General features: G+C 36.6%; 1 protein-coding gene across 1 annotated transcript in view; it reads right to left on the bottom strand.

Annotated features, from left to right (window-relative positions):
- Positions 1 to 14,837: 14,837 nt before the first annotated feature.
- The window catches only part of LOC135219225 (uncharacterized), a 111,079-nt gene continuing 110,116 nt past the window's right edge, over positions 14,838 to 15,800 (bottom strand). The window contains exon 5 of the mRNA XM_064255810.1: positions 14,838 to 15,173. The gene's annotated coding sequence lies outside the window, so the exon portion shown is untranslated. The remainder of the gene's footprint in view (positions 15,174 to 15,800) is intronic.

The raw sequence follows: 15,800 nt of genomic DNA, 5'->3' as shown, positions 1-15,800 counted from the left end.
CATACATATTTGTTATATATATATATATATGTGTGTCATGTGTAATGTTTATGATGTTACTCAAGATTATAATTGTAATCAGCACAATAAAACAACATTTTTTTAGTGCCTGTACCTAGCGAAAGTATGAGAAGTCCTATTCCTGGATGTTTGATAGCTAGGTTTAATACCTCGGTTGGGATATAATGATTTGAATACTTATATATTTGTGTTCCAGTTGTTTGAATAATTTCTTTTAAACAGGTTGTGCACTTTGAGTTTCAAATTAACAAAGTTTTTTTTATGTATACTAGTATACCTTTGAATTAAGAGTGCATGGGAATTTTTTTTGTTTTAGGTTACTGTTGTGCATAGCGAACCATACACAATTTTCTTGATATTTTCTTAGTTGTGTATAATTTTGTTTGACTAATTGTTGGTGATGCTTTTGTGCCAATTTCACATATGATTTTTTTTATGTTGCTGTGTAATGATGAGTAGCATATGTGAATAATTTTTTTGGGGGGAGTGGGGGAAATGCAAAAAGCCTTTAACGAATTACTCGACACTGTTAGAGATAACTCATGCATTTAAGACCAAACTCATGCAATTTAAGACCAACACCAGACAGACGCAGTAGAATCCAGTTCCACAAACCGTGGTGATTCAGGGAAATACTAACCCTAATAACACAAATAACAATAATCATAACAGTGCCGAGTATACTAATAATATAATTTACTAATAGTACTAACACGTTTCGAAACAGAAGAATGAATCATGCAGCCTGCAGCCCTTTAATAACACGAGCCACACGTTTCTGTGGACAAGTTGAAGCTTTCCATCCAGACAAAAGTAAACTAGAAGCATATACCGTTAATCATTGGTTAGCTGATGCTGACAGCCGCATATCTTCAGGGGAATAACAAATGAAGGAGCTAAAATTAATGAATCCTTGCTTCTCGTTAGTTCAGAACACGGTGATGCACATAAAACTTTGAATTCTGGTAGTTTCAGCAAATTAACTAAATGTGATGAATTCAAAACAATTGTTTGATGGCTTTGGGAACCGTGAGTAAAAGAAGATACATTACATAATATTACTAAGTTCCTAAATCCCCAATAAGAATCCATGGCAGAGCTCTACGCAAATGTTGAAAATGCCATAGACAAAACAATAGAAGACTTGAAGTCCACAAACATCACATTGGAGATAAGACAGTTTGGTGGATGATGAAAGTGGGGATAGTTAATGTAAAAACACGTCTTAAACTACTTGGCACATGGAACCATATATAATGCTCTAGGAGAAAATAGAAAAGAAGTCTTTCAAAAAATTAAAGTTGATCAAAAGAATAATAGCCTTCAAACATTAAAAACAATGAAACAAGAAATACAGAAGGCAGGGATAGATTTTTCCAAGGAATTTGTAGGGGTAATAGAAAAGCAAAATGAAAGGAAAGGCAGAAATAATAACCATTCAAAAAGAATAAATAATTATGCCTGACAAGCAGGGAATAGATCCACTCCTATTCAAGGGAAATATGCACACAAGTATAACAGAAAATGGAATCTTAACCAGAAAAGAAGACAATTATTCAAAGAATGGTCCACCCATGACATATAAGCCTGGTCAATCTTCAAACACAACTAATTCAAGTCAAGGAAACTATCAGCTCGAGGAGCAAGACCAAAGGCAGCATGTGAAAATTGTGGTTATACAAATCATTCCACTCTCATTTTCTTACTCCTTCTGACCCCTCTTTCCCTCTTCCGAATACAGCGAGTCCACTTTCATACTCACGTCCATACTCTTGGTTACGCTCTTCTTACCCTTTTTCTTTCTACCTACCTGTTTCCACTCACCTCTATCGAAATCACTCTCAGCCCTTTCCCCAATGTATTCAGTCCTAGTCTCATCCTGTCCTTCACCTTTACTACCTTCTTCCCTTAGTCTCTTCTATTCGCAGCTCCCTTCTTATTCTTGTCCTCAGGTTTATCCTTATCCTGTGTCCCCTTCTTTCCCTTACTTAGCACAACCAAATCACCTCCGTCACTCGTACTCTATCCACCTGTTCTTTCACTTTCTCAATCGCTCCTGGCCCGTCACAAGTCCCAGTAGGCCTACCTCCTACAGCTCCCTCTCCCACGAACCCCTTCCTCATCCCCTGCACAGCATTCATTATTACTCCGAATTTTTCTTCCATTTTCTCAACCATGCTCTCTTTTGCTCCCTTCACCTCTAATTTCATTTCTACTTTTGCACTCCTTGGCATTTTTATCATTACCTCTAACTTTGCTCTTCAGCTCCTCACACTCTATCCTTAACCCCTCATTCTCCACTTCCAATCTTTCCTTAGCTTCCCTCGCCAACCGCAACTCTTCCTTCAGCCTCTCCATTTCAGTCAAACCTTCCATACTAATTTTCCTTCACCAATCTCACAACCAACCCACACCAAACCGTCCTGTAGCTGCCACACCAGCTGCCCCACGTTATGCGCCAATAAATAACGTGGTGGGATCACAACCCCCCCCCCTCCCCCCCCCCCAAAAAAAAAAAAAAAAAAAAAAAAAAAAACTCAACACATGTACTTACCCAACTACTTCTTGACATGCTCAGGGTGAGGAGCTGTACTGTCCACTGGATATGACCGTCGTAACACACAACCAACAACTAGACAACAACCAAGAACCACAACTCAACAACAGAGCAAACAAACAAGGACTACAACCACAACAAAAACCACTTCACAAACAATCACTAACACAAAAACAACAACACAAAAAGGCAACACAATCACTAACACACCACAAAATCACAGCTCGCCAACAACAACCCTCAACAACTTGCAACTACACCAAGAAACCACAATAGCTCCCAACAACAACAACAACCCTCAACTATAACAACTCGCATGTAACTCAACAGAAAATCAACAAGCACAACGACTTTAAGCAAACAATATCAAACTTAACAACCAAACAACAAACCAATAACACACAATTCAACTGACCATCAATGCCTTCAATGCTTCACAGACTGCTGCTGACACTACTGACCATCACAGGCTCTGATTACAGACTGACTCCTCAGAACTCTAACTCCAACCACACCAGCAGACAACCCAGAACTCACCAAAACAGCCAATTAAATCGTTAACCATCCATCCACATTATGCCCTCTCTCTCTCTCTCTCTCTCTCTCTCTCTCTCTCTCTCTCTCTCTTACAGAAAACCAAAAACACAAATACATACTACACGATCTCAACAGCAACACAAACCACGAAACTCTCTCTCCTCTCTCTCTCTCTCTAAAGGTGCGCTTAGATGGAGAGATTTTTCCGCGAGTTGCTCTCAGACAGCTGGTCTATGGAATGTAAACAGGCTGTATAGTACTCTCCGAGATTTTCTCTCTACTCTCGCGAGTGTTTCTCTTCTCGCGCACAGCTCCAGTCTAAACAGTCTAGACAGCACGCTCGTAGAGCTAGGTTGTAGCTCTCCACTCTATTCAGTGAATATGAGTGCGGGATGAAGCAATTTTTCTTTTCTTTCCCTTGTTTATTTTTCCTTCTTTTCAAGTGTAGGATTTTTTTTTCGGCGGCTCTTTTTTGTCATCGCCCGCATTCTGTATTTTTATTTCTTTCTTTTAGTCATTCTTTGTCTTTGGTCCTCGGGCTGGCAAATTTTCTTGCTTATACCGGACATTTTAGGACTCAAGCACTTCCAGTCAGTTGTTTGTACTGCTTTTGGTAAAAATAGAAATTTTTGCACTTTGTCCATCAATGTAAGCAAAAAAAAAAAAAAAACTTTACTTTCTTTATAAGTATATACTTAATGACATGTAATCTTCAGTACTACATATACTATGTAATATTCAGGTAAGAACACGATGCATTTCGGTGCAACATAGGAGATAATGAGAAATGAATGCGGACGCTTCAAAAAGCCCTAGAAAGCTCATTTCATCAAGTGCAGCCTTGGAGGGCTATCAGTTGTCAAGTGCATCTTCTCCTTATAGATGACTTCAGGGCTCATACATACCAAGTTTCTTATAGCTCGATGCATCTTCCTCAAACAATTCTCTTAATAATTTTGCATGTGCTCCATCTCTTCCCCATTCCCTTCTGCTTATCCACATACTTCTTTTCCTTTCCTTTTCTTTTTCACTTCGCTAGTTGTCGACTGGCACTGGCTCCAGTGTAAATAGATGTTCGAGAAATTTCTTTACCCGACTCTCGGACACTTTCTCTCGTGACACTCCCTCACAGCTCTCCAAGAGAAAAACTTGCTGGTAGTGTAACACGCTGTAGAGAAAGTCGCGCGAGAGTAGTCGTCTCTCGGAGAGTTTTAATCTCCAATCTAAACGCACCTTAAGACGTTGTCAAATGGAACTCCCATAACTCCTCTATAGTATTTTTCCTAACGATACAAACCTGAGGTCCTTTACACTAATCCACACCTCATGCCACCCCTCAATCTGAAACTTGGGCTAAAAGGCATATTGGGAATGTTTAGCGTAGGCAGGTGGGTCTCCCTGCCTATCAGATGGTAGTTACTGTCTAACCCTTGTTTAAGAATTTTAACAGCCGTGTTCCAGCTTCGCCATGCCACTCAAATTGGAACCACTTTGATGTGGTGAGACGGCTCATGAACCCCAGGAATTTGTTCCTGGGTGCAAATCTAAGAGTCTCATACATCATTATGTACTTATTTTTGTATAATTTTTGTGGCTTTTCCACTTTTTGCTGAATTTATTGGTAGGACCATCACTGCTTGATAATGTTCGGGCCTGAGAGATATCAGGCGGCACTATTCTGTATGGTTGAACCACGATTCCCAGTTTGTCCATAACATGGTTAGGGTGGGGATGATTGTATTCTTGTAATACTCCCAGTCCTAGCAAGCAGGTTTGGCTTACACTTATGCCATCTAATCATGTAGTGCCATCCCCTTTGGAGTAGGGTAGGGACTCAGACATTTGGGAGCCGGTTCTCGCTTGTGACATTGGTGGAAGAATAAACTTCATGCAAGGCTAATGATGTTTTTTAATAACTTTAGGTTTAATTTTTCTTTTTTTCATCTATCCTATCCTTTATGAACAGTGACTGTAAGGATCCTAGTACCCCAGGGCCCTTTGATGATGATTTGGCACAGATTATGAACTATGCAGACCGACCTCGACATGAATGACAAATCCTGGCATGAACTTGCCCATGGATATTGAAAGCTCCAGTGGTGGGATACTGCATCTCATGGTAGTCATCACAAATGGAAAACTCGCCAGTGTGGGAACGCAGGGGATAATTTGAAAGTATGACATGTAAAGCACATTCCCTTGGAATTACTATGAAACTCTCTCTCTTCCGTTTCATAATTTTGCTAAATATTAGAGATAAGAATGAACTTTGATGAAAATGAAAGAAAATGGGAAGCATGGATAACTTTTGAAAAATGTAAAGCTGCACTTAAAGCCAACAGCAGTATTAATAATATCAAAATTCGTAAATCAACTGCCAAAGGAGCACTTGTCTGACTCCTAAAAAATATGGATGTTTACTGACCATCTCAGTGTACAAGTGTCTGCCAAATTTGGAGGACAATGCCACTTTTGAAAGAACTTCCAAACCTCCAATGTGGCTGGTAGTATCTGCTAAGGAGGAAGATTACAATTATTACAAATTTAGCAGAAACATTAAAAAATAGGTTGGGTGTACTGATATGGGTAACTTCGCAAGGTTTGGTAAAAGAAATCACATATGCTGACAATGAAAAAGTTCGAAAAAGATGATACGATAAAAAAGAACTGGGCCACACATAAATTTCAGTTAGGAAAAGTAGTAGCATTTGATAGAGACCTTTGTGAATTGACAGAAAGTGAAATATTAGAAATTAGTCCAACTTCTGCATGGAAGGTAAGAAAAATTCCAAAAGCAAATACGTATGGTCATTTTAGCTTTTTAGGACTCAGATGTACCATCTTTAGTCAATTTTGGAAATGAAAGGGTCATAGTCAAACCATTTTTATCAAAACCTCTGCAGCTGTAACTGGTTTCAATTTGGTCATCTATTCCGATTCTGCAAAAATAATAAAATTTGTAATTATTGCTCAGCCCATTTACTACATGATCCTTGTTTGAAACAACCAAAATGTATTAATTGTGAACAGAGTCATACCCTATCTAATAAAAAGTGCAGCCAATATAAATATGAAGAGGCAGCTGTATGTATAGCTAACACCAAACGTATAAACATTAGTTACGCCAAAAAATTAATTGGTCAGACAAAGACCTGTGCTGTGGCTCTAAATTCTGTAGCCCCTAAAAAAACTCAAGCTGACAATGTGCCTACTTATACAGTAGAATCATCTCCAGTTGATGAGACCCTCCCTCTGTCTCCCATCTCTGTGACAAGAAACCCTGAAAGAAATGGAACAAGAATAAATTAAAGGTCCAGAGAGTAAGAACTCCTCCGTCCTCTCCTCCACCTGTTCAAAGTAAGGAGATTTCCAAACACCATGAAAAAATGTAACGAGTGAAGCCAACAGTGCGGGGGCTTCTGCCTCAGAAACAACCTTGGATAAAAAGAAAATAGTAGTTTAAGTCCACTTTGCTCAGCATCAGAAAGCTAATAAAAGACATAATGTTGCTAATCATGATCATAATTATCACAAGACAATCTAAAGAAACTTATAAGGTCCCATAAGGAAAATAAAATAAAAAATAGGATAGATTATAGTAGAATTTCCCTTAACAGGTCCTAGCACTAAAAATTCAATCTGGACATTTTACAATGGAACTGGAAGGGACTAGGACTCGTTCAGAAATTCTTAAAGTATTACTGCATGACCATAATCCAGGGTTTGTATGTCTCCAAGGAGATGCAGTATACAATCCAGGTCTAAACTATGATTTCTATAGAATGAGCCCCACTAATGGTGACCATACCCTTGGAGGTGTTGCAATAATTATCACAAACATTGCAACATTTTATTGTTCTCCTGAATATGCAGCTACAAGCAATTGCTATCCAGGCTACTGTTGACCATGAAATCACAATCTGCTCTCTACCTTCCCCCAAGATGTAGATTCTCTCTTGGAGATATTCAAGGTTTGATTAATTAACCTCCTCCTCCATTTTTACTACTTGGTGATTTTAATTCTCACAATTCACTTTGGGGTGGTAATTTTTCAGACAGAGGGTAGGACCATTGATGACATTGTTAATAACAATGATCTTAATATCTATATACATGTGATTCATTTGCTACAGACTTAAGTATTTGCTCTTATTCTCTCTATCTGGATTTTAACTGGTCTGTAGATAAATTTCTACATGACAGTGATCACTTTCCTATTCATCTTAAGTTTATGAGAAATTTCCCCTTGAATTATCGAGGGGAAATTTCACTGTTAAATGGAAGGAAAAGGAAGCAAATTGGGTCAAATTTCAAAAAGGCATTTACCTATCCCAGTAATTTGAGTCCTTTGAGTCCCATAAAAAGGCTTATGAGCACTTTGCCTATGAAATATTGAATAGTGCTGAAAACTCAATACCAAAGACCAAAGGGAAACCATGCAGACCTGCTGTTCCATGGTGGTATAAAACCTGTGGTAATTTGAGGAAAAATTACCATGAAATGATTAAAGCATTATAAATCCAGTCTATCTGCAACAGCAAAATCTATTTACCAACGAGTTTTGGCAAAACAGAAAATATGTTTAAAAGTAAAAAGAGAAGAATCTTGGCTTTTTTTTTTTTTATATAAATGGCATAAATCCAAGACCCAACCAGGTTAATCTGTAAAAAGATAAGATTAAGTGGCAAATACGTTCCGTCACCAACTCCATGTCTGAAAATCAATGGAGACCTTGTCACCAAGCCAGATGAAGTTGCTGAAAAACTGGGTGAACATTTCTTTGAAATATCGGGTTCCAGGAGCTATTCAGCTCTGTTCCAGAATATTAGGAAGTCAACCATTTCCCGTAATTTAAATTCTGGAATTGTGAGTCTTGTAATGACAGGCGAATCTTATAATGTCAAGTTAACTGTAGGGGAATTAAGGGACGTTCTATCATCATCTGAATCCATATCCCCCGGGAATGATAACATTCTTTAAAGCATGATTAAAAATCATCCATATTATGCTAAATCTTATCACCTTAAAATCTTTAACAAAATATGTGAAACTGATATTGTTCCCCCTTCTTGGAAGATTGCGATTGTTGTTCCCATAAAAAAAACCATTGAATGTTCCCATCCCATCTTCCCACAAGCTATCAGCCCAATATCTCTTACAAGTTGCATGTGCAAATTGTTTGAAAAAATGGTTGAATTCTAGACTAATGTGGCATCTAAAAAAAATGGTTTGCTATCATCTGTTCAATTTGGCTTAAGGAAAAACGTTCCACTCTGGACCCACTAGTAGATTATCATCCCAATTCAGCAAGGTTTCTCAAAATGCAGTCAGGCTATTGGAGTATTCTTTGATCTCAAAAAGTCTAGTACACTACTTGGCATTTGTTATAGTCAGTCCCCGGATATCAGAAGTGGTTTCCGTTCCTGGGTTTTGGTTGCCAATAAGCGAAAACAACCACTAACTGAAACTCAGTGATTTATGGTGCCATAATGGTGCTAATAGTGCCGATAACCCTTATGGTGCAGATAACCGGAACTCCCATTATGGCACCATAAATTGTCAATTTTATGGTGCTAGACAAGCGCCATAAAACCGGATCGCTGAAAATCAAGTCCGCCAATAACTGGGGACTGCCTGTATTATTAAACGGCTTCATGACATGGGAATACAAGGTAATGTGCTGAATTTCATCATTTCATTTGTAAGCGATAGGTGTATTAAAGTTAGAATTGGAATTAGGAAAACCTTGTTTTAATGCTTTTGAACTGGAGGAAGGGATCTCACAAGGCAGTGATGAGTCACCTTATTTGCTATGACTACAAGCAGTGTTGGTTGAATGTGTCTCGCCTACAGTAAAGGCCTCTTTAATTGTTTGTATATGACCTTGATATGTATATATCACAAGTTATGATGCTATTGCAGCATGTAATTTCTTGCAAAGGCAGTTAATGCAATCAGTAATTGGGCTGATGACAATGGTTTTTTCGAAATCTCCCCTGCAAAAACTGCAGTTCGTTTTACTAGAAGTACTTAAAAGGAAACCATGCCAAATTTAAACAGAAAGACACACTAATCCCATACGAAGAGGTTAAGTTTTTAGGGATGATTTTTGATAAGAAGCTAACATGGCCATGTCATATTGACTCGTTGAAAATTAAGGTAAAGAAATCCCTTTACATTTTAAAAGTAGTCTCAGGTTTCAACTGGGGTGCGATAAGAAGTCACTTTTATGGTTATATGACTCGTTATGTAAATCTAAGCTTGTCTATGGTTGCCAAGTAGTACATGCAAATTTAAGGAGTTGAATGTAATTCATCATGCTGAGTTAGGAATATGCTCTGGTGCATTTAAGACATCACCAGTTGAAAGTTTATATGCTGACATTAAAGAGCTCCCTCTAGATTTACGATGAGAGGAACTGGGACTGCGGTATATATTCAGATTAAGAAGTTCCCAGAAAACCCTGCAGCATCTGTTCCTACCCAAAACGATTCACGTCAGTTTGCAAATGCTAGAGTATCCAAGCCCTTTTATGCAAGAATTAATGCTGCAGTTGACAATGTGTCTATTAAAAAACAAAAAATGAAGGCAATGCATTGCTCCAAGGTACCTCCTTGGTTGACCACAGAACCATCAGTCTGTCATACAGCTGCTGTTAAAAAATCAGTTAATGTCAACAAAGCGAAGGCTCGTTTTCTTGATCATGATCAAATGCATTCGGGTTCTTTTAAACTATTCACTGATGGATCAAAAACATCAAATAGTGTTGATTGTGTTGTTGTTCATGGTAATTGCTCATATGTTGGCAGACTTATCTATTAATGCCTCTATTTTTACAGCTGAATCAAACTGCATTAGCCAAATCTCTTGAGATTGTTTCTACTCTACAGGGTAATACTTTCACCATATACTCAGATTCTATGGCGCACTCATGGCCATTAAGCAATATAACCCTAAACATCCAGTTCCAAATTCAAATTAGTCCATTTTTGGTGGGTCCCTGCCCATGGAGGCATTATGGGTTACGAACTTGTTGACTCTGAAGCAAGAGATGTCTTTATTTGTTTGTTGTTTTTACGTTGCATGGGACCAGTGGTTATTCAGCAACAGGACCAACAGCTTTGTGTGACTTCCGAACCATGTCGAGAGCGAACTTCTATCACCAGAAATACACATCTCTCACACCTCGATGGAATGCCCCAGAATTGAACTTGCAGCCATCGAGGTGGCAGGCCAAGACCACACCTATCACGCCACTGAGGCGCTAGCAAGAGATGTCATTACTAAAGAAAACTTTCTATTCTACCATATTCCTGTTACTGATATGAAATGGACAATTTGTTCATATATTATAAAATAAGTGGCAATTGCATTGGTTGGTCTTTTCCCCTTCTGGCCAACAATAAAAAGAATAGGAAGATCAGATAAAGTATTGAACATTGACCAGATTCCTTTTAGATTGGGGAACTGTACCAGTCTGTATACAATGACTCCTCTTACTGTGGAACACGTTATTTCATTGCTGTAGGCATGCTGAAATAGATGTTAATAACATCTACTTAGACACTTTAATCTCTATAAAGAAATTGGATATTTGGCCTCTTGGTATGTTGCCAAGTATAGTGTATTTGTATATTTTTTTGTTTTTACTTTTTTTACACTAAAGGTTAAATGCATTTCTTAAATTCAAAGTTATACGTTTTTATGGGAATATCAGTTTACACCAAATATCAGTTTCTACCAAGAGTTTAAAATAAATTTTATTTTACTCACTTCATAATTTCATTGACATACATCTCAAACCAAATTCATTATAGCGCTGAATAATCCTCTGGATTCCAGTGCTTGGCTTCATTCCATTCCATTCCAGCTTTGCCATAAGTAATTCCTAGAGTAAAGGACCTCAGGTTTGTGTTAGGAAAAATGCAATTACTTTAAAAAATTGTGATTTTGGAAATACACCCAAACTGTTAACTGATTTGGGTGAAAAAATGGTGAATGCATTTAAGAGACTGAGAGAGGAGGCAGCAAAGATTATACAAGATTGGTTGTGAATGTTAGTGTGTCAGAATGTAAGCATTCCATGACTGAAAGGGAACTAGGGGGATTAAGGTTTTATTTGAAATATTTAACCGTTTTGGATGAGTACCGTGTGGGATTGAGAAATATGTGTACCCCTGGATGGATGTATGATATTTAGGGCAAAAGCCCAGGTACTGGGGCCAACAAGGCCATTCAGTGCTGTAATGAAGAATAAATAAATTATATTATGGTGAATGAGTTAATGAAAGAAATTATCAATAAACAAAATGAGGCACTGTGACCAATAAATAAAATAAAGGTAAGAAGTGCGATAATATATGTACATATATTAAAAAATATTTAAGCGAGCGCACACAGAGTAGTACCTCAGACTCCGAACTTAATCCATTCCAAAAGGCTGTTCGAAATATGATTTGTTCAAAATACGAAACAAATATCCTCATAAGAAATAAAGGGAATTAGGAGAATTCTTTCCAGCCAACAAAAAGTTTCAATAATGTGTTCAAAAGTTAAATTAAGAATATAAAGTAGTAAAACAGTGTGTTATATGAAGTAAAATTCTTGAAAAATGTTTCTGTGTACCATTTATGAACTGCTTGGTGAAAATGGCAGACGGCTGTCTGGGGGATAGAGGGAGGAGAGACTGGAACAGTTTGTGGAAACCGAAATGGTTGCAGTAGGCAAACATTGATAACAAAATCAGTTTTCACATTTTACAAGAACTAAAAAGGGCAAGAGAGAGAGGGAGAGAGAGAGAGAGAGAAAGAGAGAGAGATAGAGAGAGAGAGAGAGAGAGAGAGAGAGATAGAGGGAGAGAGAAAGAGAAAGAAAGGTTTTGCCTACTGCAACTATTTTGGTTTCCAGCATGTCAACAATCATTTAAACAAACAATCGAAGGCATGCACAAGCTGGACACAGCACCAGTGTTATCATGGAGCAGAGTTACTTTTACAATGGTAAAAAATTGTAAAAAGCAATTGTCATAAGATAAGATATTTTATTGTAACAAAAAGAAGTGATTTGCAAATTGAGTGTAAGTGAAAGAAACAGGCTAATAATCACCCCAGCCCTGCTGGTAAGTTAGTGGGAAGCAGACCCCTGTCTTCCCTCTCCTCTATCGTTTCACTCAGTGCACCGAACACTGGCTCAGGTAAGACTTTTTTTATTGTTTCTGTATTGCATTTGATTGGTTTTATATTCTATCAATATGTTAAATTTATTGTGAAATGACATTTTATTTTTTTATGTGAATTGGTAGTGCTTTTATGTACAGTAAAGATTTAGTCTCTCTTTTCACCTCAACAATATCACGACAATCATTCATTCAGTATTCCTAAAAAACATAAAAGTTCCCTCCATCTCAAGTTAGCTGTGCATCACCGCAATGATGAATTATTTTAGTTCATCGTTTATGCTAAATTTTATTGTGAAAAGCTTTGTTCTTTCATTTACTACTTTGTTGAATATGAAAAAACTACTCCATTTCAGTGGGTGCACCGAACACTGGCTCATTAAGACCTTTTTTTTATTTTTTTTTATGTAAATTTATTGTGAAATTTCATTATTTTTCATGTGAATTGTTATTGCTTTTACATAAATATAGCAATATTTTAACTCGCTCTCTCTTATCTCCTCAACATATCAACACTCCCTCGGTCAGTCTCAAGTCAGCTGCTCGTGATGTCACTGCAGTATTGTACGATTTTGTACTATGCTAAATTTTATATTGAAATGCTTTATTCCTTTAATTTGTCAAATATGGTTATTATTAAATTATGTACTATTGTAAATGAAAAACATGTTAATACAGTTTTTCTTGTAGGATGCAGTAGGCCATTGAATACAAGTATAAACAATATAAAAGGTCAGTCTGAAGTACAAGCATTTATTCGACAAAGGAAAGAAAATTTTCTTGAAAATTTAGTTAAAAAAATGCAAAGTTCAACTGGAGAAACGTTCGACAAACGAGGTACACCACTGTAAGTGTAAGTATACATAGTATACACATTTATATAAGTATGTAATATATAATTTTTTTTTACTCGTTTGCACACTCTTTTATTTGTTTAATTTATAAATTCATCACCATAAATATTCATCTCGACTAAATTCCTTATAGCGCTGAATTATCTCTTGAATTCCAGTACTTGACTTCAAGCCTAAACCTCATATTTCATTCCATTCAATTCATGTTACCAAGTTGTAAAAATAGTTGAGGGGTCACCAACAACTAAATAGTGTCGAGATTTAGAGGTTTCTCTATTCATTTAATTTCCCTAGGCCTTCAACTTTCCAATTACCTTTGCTGCATTGTAAGCACAAAAAAAGGTTATTTTAGTTAAATGTGACTATACATAGTCCAGGAGTTAAGCCTAGTGATTCATGTCACTGGTCCTCGTGAATTCAAACAGGTTAACCATTAGAAAGAAAAAATCCAAAGAATATTTATTTGTTATTGACTTGTCAACTGCCATTGTATGCATTACATATTTCACACTACTGATCACAATTCTTTTCATAACTTTGTCAATTGTGAAACAGTAAATTTTAAAGAGGCAGAAACAATATTTTTTTAAGTTTTAAAATATGTTGTACTGAAATGGAAAATTTATCAAAGAAACTATAAAAATGGTAAGAAAATGGATATTACCTGATAAAATCAGAACAGATTTTTTCAAAAGAATTTTCACTGCTAAAAATCTTCCATGGAAATGGAGCAATTTCATATGCCAATATAGTACTTCTATTTAATTAGGTGTCTTGGAGTCACATTGACACAACAGCAATCCAATCTAAAAATACATAAATCACATGGGATATTTCTAGAAATCATATTAAAGGTACAAACCGATATCTAATTACGTGCAGTCTTGAACATGCACTAAAATAGTATATGATGAATTGGTGGTTCGTTACCCAACTAACAATCATTAATATAATTAAAAATTATTACTACAGAAAAGTTCATACATTTCATACAAAATAGGACACTTGATGGTGCATAAAACTGTCTTAATATTTCATTTTCATTTCACTGTATAAGTAATCACAAAACATATGTACATAATATACATCAGTTTCTATATACATACAGTATATGGCTTTCTTATAGATATTCTGTGATATTAAGAACACTGCCATCATCTGTAAGTTCTAGTTTCACAGCAGCAACCTCACGTTGCACAGTGTTTTCATCTGATCTAAAGTCCATGTTAGGATAACTTTGTAATTCTATATCTCTCTTTCTTCTCTTTGAGGGATAAGTCACTTGTCTTATAGTTGGTGGTTTGAGGTCAACCACCTTTTCACATTTGACTTCAATCCTTTCAACCCTCCTCTTTTGATAGTTAGGGTTTTTTTTTTTTTTTTTCCAACATTGGCCATAATTTTTTTTGGTTGGTCCATTTTGCAAGTCTTTTTTTCAAATTTGTAAATGCCTGTTCAACTTCACTATGGGCTTTCTGTAAGGCGATATATTTCTGACACTAAACGAGTAACTCTGCATCTGTAAAGTAAATTTTTCGAAAGTTCTTCTGCTACCGTCTGCAAAGATTTGGCAGGGGTTTGATGCTAAGACCACTGGCTGGGCAATAGGCAGAGAGGAATCATCAGTATCATGTTTGGTCTTGCATGTCTTCAAATTCCTGAATGACCTCAGTTACTTCAGAAATAACTCTTTTTCATCAAATGGTGTAAGGGACTTCCTCGTTGGTAGAAGAAAATAATCGCACAGTTCCTCATCTTTTTCTTTCCTAAATCTTCCTTTTTGAGGCTCTAGATCTTTGGGATCATCTTTGGTGCCAAGAAGACGCATTCTAACTAGATGCATGTAATAAGCTATTGTTTTTGCTGGAGGATAGAAGTGGGTGTTATTTGTATCAACATTGGGAAAATTCTCCTTAACAAGGTGACGTAAACTCTTTCTCATTTTAGCAACACTCGTAAGTCCTTGACCCACCATTGACTGTATCCAATTTAGAAGCTGAGGGTTGAGCTCCCGCCATACACCAACACCCTAGAAATTTAATACAAAAATTAGTACAATAATTTGTAGAAGCATAATATACTGAGCAATTGCTTAATATAAATATCCTTAGTATTTTAAAATAAAACCCTTCAATGGGAAGTTCATTATGCAGATATATTTTGCAACCAGCTATCTGTTATTGTGACCATCTGAGGATCAGGTTTGACTATACAGTACTGAATTTCACCTAGCACATAAACTTGTTTGCTATGTACAACTTGCAAGAAGCCTAGGCCACAAAAAAAGGGAAATGGGGGGGGGTGGGGGGGGGGGGTCCAAAAAATTGCCCTAGCTTTTAGCCTAAAAGAATGAATGAAACATTAAAAAAATTACTCTAGTCAATAAACAGTTTGGCAAATATTTAAACTCGAAAACATCATTCAAGAATTTGATAGTTAAGGCAAAACAATATATACTGAAGGTTTACAAGTAATGAGGACCCCAGTAAAAAAACAAAAAAAACATAGTGCAAAGTTTAGCATAAAAAGGAATGGTGTAAAATATGAGATTAATTTAGGGCTGGACTATTATCATCAGTTCGCAAGGGTAAATAAGAGATTAATTGATGAATCAACTTGATAATAACCAAAAAAGAAAAAACTCATCCTGAGATTC

Source organism: Macrobrachium nipponense, chromosome 1 (genome assembly GCF_015104395.2).
Source record: "Macrobrachium nipponense isolate FS-2020 chromosome 1, ASM1510439v2, whole genome shotgun sequence".
In the NCBI taxonomy this organism is placed as follows: Eukaryota; Metazoa; Arthropoda; class Malacostraca; order Decapoda; family Palaemonidae; genus Macrobrachium; species Macrobrachium nipponense.
Note: the sequence above shows the minus strand (reverse complement) of the source record. Positions and strands in the feature narration are given on the sequence as shown.